The 15,119-nt window shown below is 49.1% G+C and overlaps 27 non-coding genes across 27 annotated transcripts; all 27 read right to left on the reverse strand.

Annotated features, from left to right (window-relative positions):
* Positions 1 to 76: 76 nt before the first annotated feature.
* On the reverse strand, positions 77 to 158 carry Trnas-cga. Its single transcript has one exon. It is a non-coding gene; the product is annotated as a tRNA-Ser (tRNA).
* Positions 159 to 296: 138 nt separating this feature from the next.
* Positions 297 to 369, reverse strand: Trnak-uuu. The gene has a single exon. It is a non-coding gene; the product is annotated as a tRNA-Lys (tRNA).
* A 540-nt stretch (positions 370 to 909) lies between these two features.
* Positions 910 to 982, reverse strand: Trnaf-gaa. Its single transcript has one exon. It is a non-coding gene; the product is annotated as a tRNA-Phe (tRNA).
* A 580-nt stretch (positions 983 to 1,562) lies between these two features.
* Trnas-uga lies at positions 1,563 to 1,644 on the reverse strand. Its single transcript has one exon. It is a non-coding gene; the product is annotated as a tRNA-Ser (tRNA).
* A 740-nt stretch (positions 1,645 to 2,384) lies between these two features.
* Positions 2,385 to 2,466, reverse strand: Trnas-cga. The gene has a single exon. It is a non-coding gene; the product is annotated as a tRNA-Ser (tRNA).
* A 138-nt stretch (positions 2,467 to 2,604) lies between these two features.
* Positions 2,605 to 2,677, reverse strand: Trnak-uuu. The gene has a single exon. It is a non-coding gene; the product is annotated as a tRNA-Lys (tRNA).
* Positions 2,678 to 3,217: 540 nt separating this feature from the next.
* On the reverse strand, positions 3,218 to 3,290 carry Trnaf-gaa. The gene has a single exon. It is a non-coding gene; the product is annotated as a tRNA-Phe (tRNA).
* Positions 3,291 to 3,870: 580 nt separating this feature from the next.
* On the reverse strand, positions 3,871 to 3,952 carry Trnas-uga. The gene has a single exon. It is a non-coding gene; the product is annotated as a tRNA-Ser (tRNA).
* Positions 3,953 to 4,692: 740 nt separating this feature from the next.
* Positions 4,693 to 4,774, reverse strand: Trnas-cga. Its single transcript has one exon. It is a non-coding gene; the product is annotated as a tRNA-Ser (tRNA).
* Positions 4,775 to 4,912: 138 nt separating this feature from the next.
* Positions 4,913 to 4,985, reverse strand: Trnak-uuu. Its single transcript has one exon. It is a non-coding gene; the product is annotated as a tRNA-Lys (tRNA).
* A 540-nt stretch (positions 4,986 to 5,525) lies between these two features.
* On the reverse strand, positions 5,526 to 5,598 carry Trnaf-gaa. Its single transcript has one exon. It is a non-coding gene; the product is annotated as a tRNA-Phe (tRNA).
* Positions 5,599 to 6,178: 580 nt separating this feature from the next.
* Positions 6,179 to 6,260, reverse strand: Trnas-uga. The gene has a single exon. It is a non-coding gene; the product is annotated as a tRNA-Ser (tRNA).
* A 740-nt stretch (positions 6,261 to 7,000) lies between these two features.
* On the reverse strand, positions 7,001 to 7,082 carry Trnas-cga. Its single transcript has one exon. It is a non-coding gene; the product is annotated as a tRNA-Ser (tRNA).
* Positions 7,083 to 7,220: 138 nt separating this feature from the next.
* Positions 7,221 to 7,293, reverse strand: Trnak-uuu. Its single transcript has one exon. It is a non-coding gene; the product is annotated as a tRNA-Lys (tRNA).
* Positions 7,294 to 7,833: 540 nt separating this feature from the next.
* Trnaf-gaa lies at positions 7,834 to 7,906 on the reverse strand. The gene has a single exon. It is a non-coding gene; the product is annotated as a tRNA-Phe (tRNA).
* A 580-nt stretch (positions 7,907 to 8,486) lies between these two features.
* On the reverse strand, positions 8,487 to 8,568 carry Trnas-uga. The gene has a single exon. It is a non-coding gene; the product is annotated as a tRNA-Ser (tRNA).
* Positions 8,569 to 9,308: 740 nt separating this feature from the next.
* On the reverse strand, positions 9,309 to 9,390 carry Trnas-cga. The gene has a single exon. It is a non-coding gene; the product is annotated as a tRNA-Ser (tRNA).
* Positions 9,391 to 9,528: 138 nt separating this feature from the next.
* On the reverse strand, positions 9,529 to 9,601 carry Trnak-uuu. The gene has a single exon. It is a non-coding gene; the product is annotated as a tRNA-Lys (tRNA).
* Positions 9,602 to 10,141: 540 nt separating this feature from the next.
* Positions 10,142 to 10,214, reverse strand: Trnaf-gaa. The gene has a single exon. It is a non-coding gene; the product is annotated as a tRNA-Phe (tRNA).
* Positions 10,215 to 10,794: 580 nt separating this feature from the next.
* On the reverse strand, positions 10,795 to 10,876 carry Trnas-uga. The gene has a single exon. It is a non-coding gene; the product is annotated as a tRNA-Ser (tRNA).
* A 740-nt stretch (positions 10,877 to 11,616) lies between these two features.
* Trnas-cga lies at positions 11,617 to 11,698 on the reverse strand. The gene has a single exon. It is a non-coding gene; the product is annotated as a tRNA-Ser (tRNA).
* Positions 11,699 to 11,836: 138 nt separating this feature from the next.
* On the reverse strand, positions 11,837 to 11,909 carry Trnak-uuu. The gene has a single exon. It is a non-coding gene; the product is annotated as a tRNA-Lys (tRNA).
* A 540-nt stretch (positions 11,910 to 12,449) lies between these two features.
* On the reverse strand, positions 12,450 to 12,522 carry Trnaf-gaa. Its single transcript has one exon. It is a non-coding gene; the product is annotated as a tRNA-Phe (tRNA).
* Positions 12,523 to 13,102: 580 nt separating this feature from the next.
* On the reverse strand, positions 13,103 to 13,184 carry Trnas-uga. Its single transcript has one exon. It is a non-coding gene; the product is annotated as a tRNA-Ser (tRNA).
* Positions 13,185 to 13,924: 740 nt separating this feature from the next.
* Positions 13,925 to 14,006, reverse strand: Trnas-cga. Its single transcript has one exon. It is a non-coding gene; the product is annotated as a tRNA-Ser (tRNA).
* A 138-nt stretch (positions 14,007 to 14,144) lies between these two features.
* Trnak-uuu lies at positions 14,145 to 14,217 on the reverse strand. Its single transcript has one exon. It is a non-coding gene; the product is annotated as a tRNA-Lys (tRNA).
* Positions 14,218 to 14,757: 540 nt separating this feature from the next.
* Trnaf-gaa lies at positions 14,758 to 14,830 on the reverse strand. Its single transcript has one exon. It is a non-coding gene; the product is annotated as a tRNA-Phe (tRNA).
* Positions 14,831 to 15,119: the final 289 nt, after the last annotated feature.

Genomic DNA, 15,119 nt, shown 5'->3' on the forward strand with positions numbered 1-15,119 from the left:
ACTGGTTTGCACCCGCATTCGCCCACACATGTCACATGTGTGCGAAAATGTTTGCTCCTCTTTACGCAAAATCGCACGCAGCCGGTAGGATTCGAACCTACGCTCCCAGAGGGAATCTGATTTCGAGTCAGACGCCTTAACCACTCGGCCACGACTGCCGTTAGCGCGGTGTTCTCCGGACACATACAACTGCTACCGTTTAAAGCACTGTGGTGTCAGAAAACGGCGTAGCTGCATTATTTTCTGTAGCGTCTCCACCGCTACCAGACGAATCGCTACCAAAGTATTAAAATTTCCGCCTGGACAGGGACTTGAAACCTGGGCCCTTAGGTTAAAAGCCTAATGCTCTACCGACTGAGCTATCCGGGCTCACACGAGGCTGCAAAACCTCCCACGACGCACAACTATACATTGACTCATGTCCTTTACTGTTGTGCAATCGCTGTATGGGGCCGTTAACAAATAAAACGTCGCCTAAATGCTGTCTACAAACTTATCGCGCTAAGCTCGTAACACACTATCGAAGACTGCTGGCACATGATGCAACAACAAATTGCACCAGTTGTTACGTCTCATACGTTGGAGCAGAGAATTTACGTGTTTTGTCGACACTCACTGGGCAATTGGAAAATTCACAAGCATTTCGAATGCAATGTTTCTCACGCTTTCGCTCATTTCACGGTTCCGTTGAAGACGTTCTTCACCACCTGACACAGAAAAAGGAATGCAGTCGGTAGGATATTTTTAATTCTTTTGCTTCTAGGGGAGTTAGTTGTCTAGTGAGTTCCTCTTATGGCATGCACTAGACAACCAGAACAGCTACAGGAGAGAGTCATTTTTGTTGTCAGCGGTAGTTGCATTATCACAAACGCAGAGTAATTCCATTGGCGTCGCATCAAAACGAATCCCTGCCGAAACCCGGGATCGAACCAGGGACCTTTAGATCTTCAGTCTAACGCTCTCCCAACTGAGCTATTTCGGCTGACGTTGAAGGTTGTCATTTGCATGTGTTCATTAATCTCTGCCTCGTTGCCAATTTCACAGTCACCTTCGTCTGATAAGACACAGGGGCGCTGAAAGGCGAGCAGCCGATGCAGTGAAGTTACACACACATTTCTTCTTCTTCCGTCATCGTAACAAGCAAACATGTCGACTCGATTCGTGTAATATTGACTTCGCTGACGCTAGAAAACCCGTGCTATATCGATGCCAGGGGCAACTCGTGTGCGGAGAACGAGACACAAGAAGGAGTGAGTCTCTCCACCGTATGAGTGGCAGTATCTAGCAGATACACACGGTAAAACATTCGACTTGCGTTAGCTCACACGTCATCGTCTGCAAGCTAAAGTGGACACATCTGCACTGCCCAGTGAGGCGACACTTGTACTAACACCTGGTGGACGCCTGTGAGACGCGGAGATGAGCTGCGGCTTCTGGGCGCGACTGTAGCGCTGCGCCATGGATCAAATAGCACTGCACATTGCTGGTGACCCACGTGTTTAGTAGTGACGCAACTGCTAGGATGCAGCTGAACGTACGCCATTTGAGAGCGAGAAAATTTTCGCAGTAGGCAGGACTCGAACCTACGCTCCCAGAGGGAATCTGATTTCAAATCAGACGCCTTAACCACTCGGCCACGACTGCCGGTGGCGGAAGCGACTCCCGACAACTGAAACCGCCATCTTTAGAAGCAATCTGGTGGCAGAAAACGGCGTGGCCTCACTCTTTCCTGTACAGTTTCCATTAGCCGTTACGAAAGTGTATTAATTTTCGCCCAGACAGGGACTTGAACACAGGTGTATTAATTTTCGCCCAGACAGGGACTTGAACCCAGGACCCTTTGGTTGAAAACCTAACGCTCTACCGACTCAGCTATGCGGACCCACGCACGAGCATTTTCGTACAGCTGCGTGGTGTGCGAGTGATTCGCATGTCGTAATTACTGGCTTACGGCTCCAATGGCGACTTCACCGACTTCCCACTGACGCACCGCTGACGCTAGTTTTCTGTCGTCTTAAAACGATGGACATACCTCCAAGCAGCTGCGAGATCTTAAGAAAAGAAACGCTGCACCACTGCTTTTGCCGCACTCGAGTGATTGAAATTGCGATTCTTAAAAAGAAAATGAGATGTTCGCTGTGTCCATCACTTTCGAGCACATCTGTGTACTCACGATCTCAGCGACGGCTTTCTGCAGTCCCAGCGTCAGTGTCAGTGTGAGGTGAACCGATAGCCAGAGTAAGCAGCGGTCGTCGCGAAAACTCAGTATTCTTAAAACGGAAATTTTCGTCTTGTTGAGAATGGCGTCACTGGTTTGCACCCGCATTCGCCCACACATGTCACATGTGTGCGAAAATGTTTGCTCCTCTTTACGCAAAATCGCACGCAGCCGGTAGGATTCGAACCTACGCTCCCAGAGGGAATCTGATTTCGAGTCAGACGCCTTAACCACTCGGCCACGACTGCCGTTAGCGCGGTGTTCTCCGGACACATACAACTGCTACCGTTTAAAGCACTGTGGTGTCAGAAAACGGCGTAGCTGCATTATTTTCTGTAGCGTCTCCACCGCTACCAGACGAATCGCTACCAAAGTATTAAAATTTCCGCCTGGACAGGGACTTGAAACCTGGGCCCTTAGGTTAAAAGCCTAATGCTCTACCGACTGAGCTATCCGGGCTCACACGAGGCTGCAAAACCTCCCACGACGCACAACTATACATTGACTCATGTCCTTTACTGTTGTGCAATCGCTGTATGGGGCCGTTAACAAATAAAACGTCGCCTAAATGCTGTCTACAAACTTATCGCGCTAAGCTCGTAACACACTATCGAAGACTGCTGGCACATGATGCAACAACAAATTGCACCAGTTGTTACGTCTCATACGTTGGAGCAGAGAATTTACGTGTTTTGTCGACACTCACTGGGCAATTGGAAAATTCACAAGCATTTCGAATGCAATGTTTCTCACGCTTTCGCTCATTTCACGGTTCCGTTGAAGACGTTCTTCACCACCTGACACAGAAAAAGGAATGCAGTCGGTAGGATATTTTTAATTCTTTTGCTTCTAGGGGAGTTAGTTGTCTAGTGAGTTCCTCTTATGGCATGCACTAGACAACCAGAACAGCTACAGGAGAGAGTCATTTTTGTTGTCAGCGGTAGTTGCATTATCACAAACGCAGAGTAATTCCATTGGCGTCGCATCAAAACGAATCCCTGCCGAAACCCGGGATCGAACCAGGGACCTTTAGATCTTCAGTCTAACGCTCTCCCAACTGAGCTATTTCGGCTGACGTTGAAGGTTGTCATTTGCATGTGTTCATTAATCTCTGCCTCGTTGCCAATTTCACAGTCACCTTCGTCTGATAAGACACAGGGGCGCTGAAAGGCGAGCAGCCGATGCAGTGAAGTTACACACACATTTCTTCTTCTTCCGTCATCGTAACAAGCAAACATGTCGACTCGATTCGTGTAATATTGACTTCGCTGACGCTAGAAAACCCGTGCTATATCGATGCCAGGGGCAACTCGTGTGCGGAGAACGAGACACAAGAAGGAGTGAGTCTCTCCACCGTATGAGTGGCAGTATCTAGCAGATACACACGGTAAAACATTCGACTTGCGTTAGCTCACACGTCATCGTCTGCAAGCTAAAGTGGACACATCTGCACTGCCCAGTGAGGCGACACTTGTACTAACACCTGGTGGACGCCTGTGAGACGCGGAGATGAGCTGCGGCTTCTGGGCGCGACTGTAGCGCTGCGCCATGGATCAAATAGCACTGCACATTGCTGGTGACCCACGTGTTTAGTAGTGACGCAACTGCTAGGATGCAGCTGAACGTACGCCATTTGAGAGCGAGAAAATTTTCGCAGTAGGCAGGACTCGAACCTACGCTCCCAGAGGGAATCTGATTTCAAATCAGACGCCTTAACCACTCGGCCACGACTGCCGGTGGCGGAAGCGACTCCCGACAACTGAAACCGCCATCTTTAGAAGCAATCTGGTGGCAGAAAACGGCGTGGCCTCACTCTTTCCTGTACAGTTTCCATTAGCCGTTACGAAAGTGTATTAATTTTCGCCCAGACAGGGACTTGAACACAGGTGTATTAATTTTCGCCCAGACAGGGACTTGAACCCAGGACCCTTTGGTTGAAAACCTAACGCTCTACCGACTCAGCTATGCGGACCCACGCACGAGCATTTTCGTACAGCTGCGTGGTGTGCGAGTGATTCGCATGTCGTAATTACTGGCTTACGGCTCCAATGGCGACTTCACCGACTTCCCACTGACGCACCGCTGACGCTAGTTTTCTGTCGTCTTAAAACGATGGACATACCTCCAAGCAGCTGCGAGATCTTAAGAAAAGAAACGCTGCACCACTGCTTTTGCCGCACTCGAGTGATTGAAATTGCGATTCTTAAAAAGAAAATGAGATGTTCGCTCTGTCCATCACTTTCGAGCACATCTGTGTACTCACGATCTCAGCGACGGCTTTCTGCAGTCCCAGCGTCAGTGTCAGTGTGAGGTGAACCGATAGCCAGAGTAAGCAGCGGTCGTCGCGAAAACTCAGTATTCTTAAAACGGAAATTTTCGTCTTGTTGAGAATGGCGTCACTGGTTTGCACCCGCATTCGCCCACACATGTCACATGTGTGCGAAAATGTTTGCTCCTCTTTACGCAAAATCGCACGCAGCCGGTAGGATTCGAACCTACGCTCCCAGAAGGAATCTGATTTCGAGTCAGACGCCTTAACCACTCGGCCACGACTGCCGTTAGCGCGGTGTTCTCCGGACACATACAACTGCTACCGTTTAAAGCACTGTGGTGTCAGAAAACGGCGTAGCTGCATTATTTTCTGTAGCGTCTCCACCGCTACCAGACGAATCGCTACCAAAGTATTAAAATTTCCGCCTGGACAGGGACTTGAAACCTGGGCCCTTAGGTTAAAAGCCTAATGCTCTACCGACTGAGCTATCCGGGCTCACACGAGGCTGCAAAACCTCCCACGACGCACAACTATACATTGACTCATGTCCTTTACTGTTGTGCAATCGCTGTATGGGGCCGTTAACAAATAAAACGTCGCCTAAATGCTGTCTACAAACTTATCGCGCTAAGCTCGTAACACACTATCGAAGACTGCTGGCACATGATGCAACAACAAATTGCACCAGTTGTTACGTCTCATACGTTGGAGCAGAGAATTTACGTGTTTTGTCGACACTCACTGGGCAATTGGAAAATTCACAAGCATTTCGAATGCAATGTTTCTCACGCTTTCGCTCATTTCACGGTTCCGTTGAAGACGTTCTTCACCACCTGACACAGAAAAAGGAATGCAGTCGGTAGGATATTTTTAATTCTTTTGCTTCTAGGGGAGTTAGTTGTCTAGTGAGTTCCTCTTATGGCATGCACTAGACAACCAGAACAGCTACAGGAGAGAGTCATTTTTGTTGTCAGCGGTAGTTGCATTATCACAAACGCAGAGTAATTCCATTGGCGTCGCATCAAAACGAATCCCTGCCGAAACCCGGGATCGAACCAGGGACCTTTAGATCTTCAGTCTAACGCTCTCCCAACTGAGCTATTTCGGCTGACGTTGAAGGTTGTCATTTGCATGTGTTCATTAATCTCTGCCTCGTTGCCAATTTCACAGTCACCTTCGTCTGATAAGACACAGGGGCGCTGAAAGGCGAGCAGCCGATGCAGTGAAGTTACACACACATTTCTTCTTCTTCCGTCATCGTAACAAGCAAACATGTCGACTCGATTCGTGTAATATTGACTTCGCTGACGCTAGAAAACCCGTGCTATATCGATGCCAGGGGCAACTCGTGTGCGGAGAACGAGACACAAGAAGGAGTGAGTCTCTCCACCGTATGAGTGGCAGTATCTAGCAGATACACACGGTAAAACATTCGACTTGCGTTAGCTCACACGTCATCGTCTGCAAGCTAAAGTGGACACATCTGCACTGCCCAGTGAGGCGACACTTGTACTAACACCTGGTGGACGCCTGTGAGACGCGGAGATGAGCTGCGGCTTCTGGGCGCGACTGTAGCGCTGCGCCATGGATCAAATAGCACTGCACATTGCTGGTGACCCACGTGTTTAGTAGTGACGCAACTGCTAGGATGCAGCTGAACGTACGCCATTTGAGAGCGAGAAAATTTTCGCAGTAGGCAGGACTCGAACCTACGCTCCCAGAGGGAATCTGATTTCAAATCAGACGCCTTAACCACTCGGCCACGACTGCCGGTGGCGGAAGCGACTCCCGACAACTGAAACCGCCATCTTTAGAAGCAATCTGGTGGCAGAAAACGGCGTGGCCTCACTCTTTCCTGTACAGTTTCCATTAGCCGTTACGAAAGTGTATTAATTTTCGCCCAGACAGGGACTTCAACACAGGTGTATTAATTTTCGCCCAGACAGGGACTTGAACCCAGGACCCTTTGGTTGAAAACCTAACGCTCTACCGACTCAGCTATGCGGACCCACGCACGAGCATTTTCGTACAGCTGCGTGGTGTGCGAGTGATTCGCATGTCGTAATTACTGGCTTACGGCTCCAATGGCGACTTCACCGACTTCCCACTGACGCACCGCTGACGCTAGTTTTCTGTCGTCTTAAAACGATGGACATACCTCCAAGCAGCTGCGAGATCTTAAGAAAAGAAACGCTGCACCACTGCTTTTGCCGCACTCGAGTGATTGAAATTGCGATTCTTAAAAAGAAAATGAGATGTTCGCTCTGTCCATCACTTTCGAGCACATCTGTGTACTCACGATCTCAGCGACGGCTTTCTGCAGTCCCAGCGTCAGTGTCAGTGTGAGGTGAACCGATAGCCAGAGTAAGCAGCGGTCGTCGCGAAAACTCAGTATTCTTAAAACGGAAATTTTCGTCTTGTTGAGAATGGCGTCACTGGTTTGCACCCGCATTCGCCCACACATGTCACATGTGTGCGAAAATGTTTGCTCCTCTTTACGCAAAATCGCACGCAGCCGGTAGGATTCGAACCTACGCTCCCAGAAGGAATCTGATTTCGAGTCAGACGCCTTAACCACTCGGCCACGACTGCCGTTAGCGCGGTGTTCTCCGGACACATACAACTGCTACCGTTTAAAGCACTGTGGTGTCAGAAAACGGCGTAGCTGCATTATTTTCTGTAGCGTCTCCACCGCTACCAGACGAATCGCTACCAAAGTATTAAAATTTCCGCCTGGACAGGGACTTGAAACCTGGGCCCTTAGGTTAAAAGCCTAATGCTCTACCGACTGAGCTATCCGGGCTCACACGAGGCTGCAAAACCTCCCACGACGCACAACTATACATTGACTCATGTCCTTTACTGTTGTGCAATCGCTGTATGGGGCCGTTAACAAATAAAACGTCGCCTAAATGCTGTCTACAAACTTATCGCGCTAAGCTCGTAACACACTATCGAAGACTGCTGGCACATGATGCAACAACAAATTGCACCAGTTGTTACGTCTCATACGTTGGAGCAGAGAATTTACGTGTTTTGTCGACACTCACTGGGCAATTGGAAAATTCACAAGCATTTCGAATGCAATGTTTCTCACGCTTTCGCTCATTTCACGGTTCCGTTGAAGACGTTCTTCACCACCTGACACAGAAAAAGGAATGCAGTCGGTAGGATATTTTTAATTCTTTTGCTTCTAGGGGAGTTAGTTGTCTAGTGAGTTCCTCTTATGGCATGCACTAGACAACCAGAACAGCTACAGGAGAGAGTCATTTTTGTTGTCAGCGGTAGTTGCATTATCACAAACGCAGAGTAATTCCATTGGCGTCGCATCAAAACGAATCCCTGCCGAAACCCGGGATCGAACCAGGGACCTTTAGATCTTCAGTCTAACGCTCTCCCAACTAAGCTATTTCGGCTGACGTTGAAGGTTGTCATTTGCATGTGTTCATTAAACTCTGCCTCGTTGCCAATTTCACAGTCACCTTCGTCTGATAAGACACAGGGGCGCTGAAAGGCGAGCAGCCGATGCAGTGAAGTTACACACACATTTCTTCTTCTTCCGTCATCGTAACAAGCAAACATGTCGACTCGATTCGTGTAATATTGACTTCGCTGACGCTAGAAAACCCGTGCTATATCGATGCCAGGGGCAACTCGTGTGCGGAGAACGAGACACAAGAAGGAGTGAGTCTCTCCACCGTATGAGTGGCAGTATCTAGCAGATACACACGGTAAAACATTCGACTTGCGTTAGCTCACACGTCATCGTCTGCAAGCTAAAGTGGACACATCTGCACTGCCCAGTGAGGCGACACTTGTACTAACACCTGGTGGACGCCTGTGAGACGCGGAGATGAGCTGCGGCTTCTGGGCGCGACTGTAGCGCTGCGCCATGGATCAAATAGCACTGCACATTGCTGGTGACCCACGTGTTTAGTAGTGACGCAACTGCTAGGATGCAGCTGAACGTACGCCATTTGAGAGCGAGAAAATTTTCGCAGTAGGCAGGACTCGAACCTACGCTCCCAGAGGGAATCTGATTTCAAATCAGACGCCTTAACCACTCGGCCACGACTGCCGGTGGCGGAAGCGACTCCCGACAACTGAAACCGCCATCTTTAGAAGCAATCTGGTGGCAGAAAACGGCGTGGCCTCACTCTTTCCTGTACAGTTTCCATTAGCCGTTACGAAAGTGTATTAATTTTCGCCCAGACAGGGACTTGAACACAGGTGTATTAATTTTCGCCCAGACAGGGACTTGAACCCAGGACCCTTTGGTTGAAAACCTAACGCTCTACCGACTCAGCTATGCGGACCCACGCACGAGCATTTTCGTACAGCTGCGTGGTGTGCGAGTGATTCGCATGTCGTAATTACTGGCTTACGGCTCCAATGGCGACTTCACCGACTTCCCACTGACGCACCGCTGACGCTAGTTTTCTGTCGTCTTAAAACGATGGACATACCTCCAAGCAGCTGCGAGATCTTAAGAAAAGAAACGCTGCACCACTGCTTTTGCCGCACTCGAGTGATTGAAATTGCGATTCTTAAAAAGAAAATGAGATGTTCGCTCTGTCCATCACTTTCGAGCACATCTGTGTACTCACGATCTCAGCGACGGCTTTCTGCAGTCCCAGCGTCAGTGTCAGTGTGAGGTGAACCGATAGCCAGAGTAAGCAGCGGTCGTCGCGAAAACTCAGTATTCTTAAAACGGAAATTTTCGTCTTGTTGAGAATGGCGTCACTGGTTTGCACCCGCATTCGCCCACACATGTCACATGTGTGCGAAAATGTTTGCTCCTCTTTACGCAAAATCGCACGCAGCCGGTAGGATTCGAACCTACGCTCCCAGAAGGAATCTGATTTCGAGTCAGACGCCTTAACCACTCGGCCACGACTGCCGTTAGCGCGGTGTTCTCCGGACACATACAACTGCTACCGTTTAAAGCACTGTGGTGTCAGAAAACGGCGTAGCTGCATTATTTTCTGTAGCGTCTCCACCGCTACCAGACGAATCGCTACCAAAGTATTAAAATTTCCGCCTGGACAGGGACTTGAAACCTGGGCCCTTAGGTTAAAAGCCTAATGCTCTACCGACTGAGCTATCCGGGCTCACACGAGGCTGCAAAACCTCCCACGACGCACAACTATACATTGACTCATGTCCTTTACTGTTGTGCAATCGCTGTATGGGGCCGTTAACAAATAAAACGTCGCCTAAATGCTGTCTACAAACTTATCGCGCTAAGCTCGTAACACACTATCGAAGACTGCTGGCACATGATGCAACAACAAATTGCACCAGTTGTTACGTCTCATACGTTGGAGCAGAGAATTTACGTGTTTTGTCGACACTCACTGGGCAATTGGAAAATTCACAAGCATTTCGAATGCAATGTTTCTCACGCTTTCGCTCATTTCACGGTTCCGTTGAAGACGTTCTTCACCACCTGACACAGAAAAAGGAATGCAGTCGGTAGGATATTTTTAATTCTTTTGCTTCTAGGGGAGTTAGTTGTCTAGTGAGTTCCTCTTATGGCATGCACTAGACAACCAGAACAGCTACAGGAGAGAGTCATTTTTGTTGTCAGCGGTAGTTGCATTATCACAAACGCAGAGTAATTCCATTGGCGTCGCATCAAAACGAATCCCTGCCGAAACCCGGGATCGAACCAGGGACCTTTAGATCTTCAGTCTAACGCTCTCCCAACTGAGCTATTTCGGCTGACGTTGAAGGTTGTCATTTGCATGTGTTCATTAATCTCTGCCTCGTTGCCAATTTCACAGTCACCTTCGTCTGATAAGACACAGGGGCGCTGAAAGGCGAGCAGCCGATGCAGTGAAGTTACACACACATTTCTTCTTCTTCCGTCATCGTAACAAGCAAACATGTCGACTCGATTCGTGTAATATTGACTTCGCTGACGCTAGAAAACCCGTGCTATATCGATGCCAGGGGCAACTCGTGTGCGGAGAACGAGACACAAGAAGGAGTGAGTCTCTCCACCGTATGAGTGGCAGTATCTAGCAGATACACACGGTAAAACATTCGACTTGCGTTAGCTCACACGTCATCGTCTGCAAGCTAAAGTGGACACATCTGCACTGCCCAGTGAGGCGACACTTGTACTAACACCTGGTGGACGCCTGTGAGACGCGGAGATGAGCTGCGGCTTCTGGGCGCGACTGTAGCGCTGCGCCATGGATCAAATAGCACTGCACATTGCTGGTGACCCACGTGTTTAGTAGTGACGCAACTGCTAGGATGCAGCTGAACGTACGCCATTTGAGAGCGAGAAAATTTTCGCAGTAGGCAGGACTCGAACCTACGCTCCCAGAGGGAATCTGATTTCAAATCAGACGCCTTAACCACTCGGCCACGACTGCCGGTGGCGGAAGCGACTCCCGACAACTGAAACCGCCATCTTTAGAAGCAATCTGGTGGCAGAAAACGGCGTGGCCTCACTCTTTCCTGTACAGTTTCCATTAGCCGTTACGAAAGTGTATTAATTTTCGCCCAGACAGGGACTTGAACACAGGTGTATTAATTTTCGCCCAGACAGGGACTTGAACCCAGGACCCTTTGGTTGAAAACCTAACGCTCTACCGACTCAGCTATGCGGACCCACGCACGAGCATTTTCGTACAGCTGCGTGGTGTGCGAGTGATTCGCATGTCGTAATTACTGGCTTACGGCTCCAATGGCGACTTCACCGACTTCCCACTGACGCACCGCTGACGCTAGTTTTCTGTCGTCTTAAAACGATGGACATACCTCCAAGCAGCTGCGAGATCTTAAGAAAAGAAACGCTGCACCACTGCTTTTGCCGCACTCGAGTGATTGAAATTGCGATTCTTAAAAAGAAAATGAGATGTTCGCTCTGTCCATCACTTTCGAGCACATCTGTGTACTCACGATCTCAGCGACGGCTTTCTGCAGTCCCAGCGTCAGTGTCAGTGTGAGGTGAACCGATAGCCAGAGTAAGCAGCGGTCGTCGCGAAAACTCAGTATTCTTAAAACGGAAATTTTCGTCTTGTTGAGAATGGCGTCACTGGTTTGCACCCGCATTCGCCCACACATGTCACATGTGTGCGAAAATGTTTGCTCCTCTTTACGCAAAATCGCACGCAGCCGGTAGGATTCGAACCTACGCTCCCAGAAGGAATCTGATTTCGAGTCAGACGCCTTAACCACTCGGCCACGACTGCCGTTAGCGCGGTGTTCTCCGGACACATACAACTGCTACCGTTTAAAGCACTGTGGTGTCAGAAAACGGCGTAGCTGCATTATTTTCTGTAGCGTCTCCACCGCTACCAGACGAATCGCTACCAAAGTATTAAAATTTCCGCCTGGACAGGGACTTGAAACCTGGGCCCTTAGGTTAAAAGCCTAATGCTCTACCGACTGAGCTATCCGGGCTCACACGAGGCTGCAAAACCTCCCACGACGCACAACTATACATTGACTCATGTCCTTTACTGTTGTGCAATCGCTGTATGGGGCCGTTAACAAATAAAACGTCGCCTAAATGCTGTCTACAAACTTATCGCGCTAAGCTCGTAACACACTATCGAAGACTGCTGGCACATGATGCAACAACAAATTGCACCAGTTGTTACGTCTCATACGTTGGAGCAGAGAATTTACGTGTTTTGTCGACACTCACTGGGCAATTGGAAAATTCACAAGCATTTCGAATGCAATGTTTCTCACGCTTTCGCTCATTTCACGGTTCCGTTGAAGACGTTCTTCACCACCTGACACAGAAAAAGGAATGCAGTCGGTAGGATATTTTTAATTCTTTTGCTTCTAGGGGAGTTAGTTGTCTAGTGAGTTCCTCTTATGGCATGCACTAGACAACCAGAACAGCTACAGGAGAGAGTCATTTTTGTTGTCAGCGGTAGTTGCATTATCACAAACGCAGAGTAATTCCATTGGCGTCGCATCAAAACGAATCCCTGCCGAAACCCGGGATCGAACCAGGGACCTTTAGATCTTCAGTCTAACGCTCTCCCAACTGAGCTATTTCGGCTGACGTTGAAGGTTGTCATTTGCATGTGTTCATTAATCTCTGCCTCGTTGCCAATTTCACAGTCACCTTCGTCTGATAAGACACAGGGGCGCTGAAAGGCGAGCAGCCGATGCAGTGAAGTTACACACACATTTCTTCTTCTTCCGTCATCGTAACAAGCAAACATGTCGACTCGATTCGTGTAATATTGACTTCGCTGACGCTAGAAAACCCGTGCTATATCGATGCCAGGGGCAACTCGTGTGCGGAGAACGAGACACAAGAAGGAGTGAGTCTCTCCACCGTATGAGTGGCAGTATCTAGCAGATACACACGGTAAAACATTCGACTTGCGTTAGCTCACACGTCATCGTCTGCAAGCTAAAGTGGACACATCTGCACTGCCCAGTGAGGCGACACTTGTACTAACACCTGGTGGACGCCTGTGAGACGCGGAGATGAGCTGCGGCTTCTGGGCGCGACTGTAGCGCTGCGCCATGGATCAAATAGCACTGCACATTGCTGGTGACCCACGTGTTTAGTAGTGACGCAACTGCTAGGATGCAGCTGAACGTACGCCATTTGAGAGCGAGAAAATTTTCGCAGTAGGCAGGACTCGAACCTACGCTCCCAGAGGGAATCTGATTTCAAATCAGACGCCTTAACCACTCGGCCACGACTGCCGGTGGCGGAAGCGACTCCCGACAACTGAAACCGCCATCTTTAGAAGCAATCTGGTGGCAGAAAACGGCGTGGCCTCACTCTTTCCTGTACAGTTTCCATTAGCCGTTACGAAAGTGTATTAATTTTCGCCCAGACAGGGACTTGAACACAGGTGTATTAATTTTCGCCCAGACAGGGACTTGAACCCAGGACCCTTTGGTTGAAAACCTAACGCTCTACCGACTCAGCTATGCGGACCCACGCACGAGCATTTTCGTACAGCTGCGTGGTGTGCGAGTGATTCGCATGTCGTAATTACTGGCTTACGGCTCCAATGGCGACTTCACCGACTTCCCACTGACGCACCGCTGACGCTAGTTTTCTGTCGTCTTAAAACGATGGACATACCTCCAAGCAGCTGCGAGATCTTAAGAAAAGAAACGCTGCACCACTGCTTTTGCCGCACTCGAGTGATTGAAATTGCGATTCTTAAAAAGAAAATGAGATGTTCGCTCTGTCCATCACTTTCGAGCACATCTGTGTACTCACGATCTCAGCGACGGCTTTCTGCAGTCCCAGCGTCAGTGTCAGTGTGAGGTGAACCGATAGCCAGAGTAAGCAGCGGTCGTCGCGAAAACTCAGTATTCTTAAAACGGAAATTTTCGTCTTGTTGAGAATGGCGTCACTGGTTTGCACCCGCATTCGCCCACACATGTCACATGTGTGCGAAAATGTTTGCTCCTCTTTACGCAAAATCGCACGCAGCCGGTAGGATTCGAACCTACGCTCCCAGAAGGAATCTGATTTCGAGTCAGACGCCTTAACCACTCGGCCACGACTGCCGTTAGCGCGGTGTTCTCCGGACACATACAACTGCTACCGTTTAAAGCACTGTGGTGTCAGAAAACGGCGTAGCTGCATTATTTTCTGTAGCGTCTCCACCGCTACCAGACGAATCGCTACCAAAGTATTAAAATTTCCGCCTGGACAGGGACTTGAAACCTGGGCCCTTAGGTTAAAAGCCTAATGCTCTACCGACTGAGCTATCCGGGCTCACACGAGGCTGCAAAACCTCCCACGACGCACAACTATACATTGACTCATGTCCTTTACTGTTGTGCAATCGCTGTATGGGGCCGTTAACAAATAAAACGTCGCCTAAATGCTGTCTACAAACTTATCGCGCTAAGCTCGTAACACACTATCGAAGACTGCTGGCACATGATGCAACAACAAATTGCACCAGTTGTTACGTCTCATACGTTGGAGCAGAGAATTTACGTGTTTTGTCGACACTCACTGGGCAATTGGAAAATTCACAAGCATTTCGAATGCAATGTTTCTCACGCTTTCGCTCATTTCACGGTTCCGTTGAAGACGTTCTTCACCACCTGACACAGAAAAAGGAATGCAGTCGGTAGGATATTTTTAATTCTTTTGCTTCTAGGGGAGTTAGTTGTCTAGTGAGTTCCTCTTATGGCATGCACTAGACAACCAGAACAGCTACAGGAGAGAGTCATTTTTGTTGTCAGCGGTAGTTGCATTATCACAAACGCAGAGTAATTCCATTGGCGTCGCATCAAAACGAATCCCTGCCGAAACCCGGGATCGAACCAGGGACCTTTAGATCTTCAGTCTAACGCTCTCCCAACTGAGCTATTTCGGCTGACGTTGAAGGTTGTCATTTGCATGTGTTCATTAATCTCTGCCTCGTTGCCAATTTCACAGTCACCTTCGTCTGATAAGACACAGGGGCGCTGAAAGGCGAGCAGCCGATGCAGTGAAGTTACACACACATTTCTTCTTCTTCCGTCATCGTAACAAGCAAACATGTCGACTCGATTCGTGTAATATTGACTTCGCTGACGCTAGAAAACCCGTGCTATATCGATGCCAGGGGCAACTCGTGTGCGGAGAACGAGACACAAGAAGGAGTGAGTCTCTCCACCGTATGA

The sequence above is a fragment of the Schistocerca americana genome, unplaced genomic scaffold, assembly GCF_021461395.2.
Source record: "Schistocerca americana isolate TAMUIC-IGC-003095 unplaced genomic scaffold, iqSchAmer2.1 HiC_scaffold_479, whole genome shotgun sequence".
NCBI lineage: Eukaryota > Metazoa > Arthropoda > Insecta > Orthoptera > Acrididae > Schistocerca > Schistocerca americana.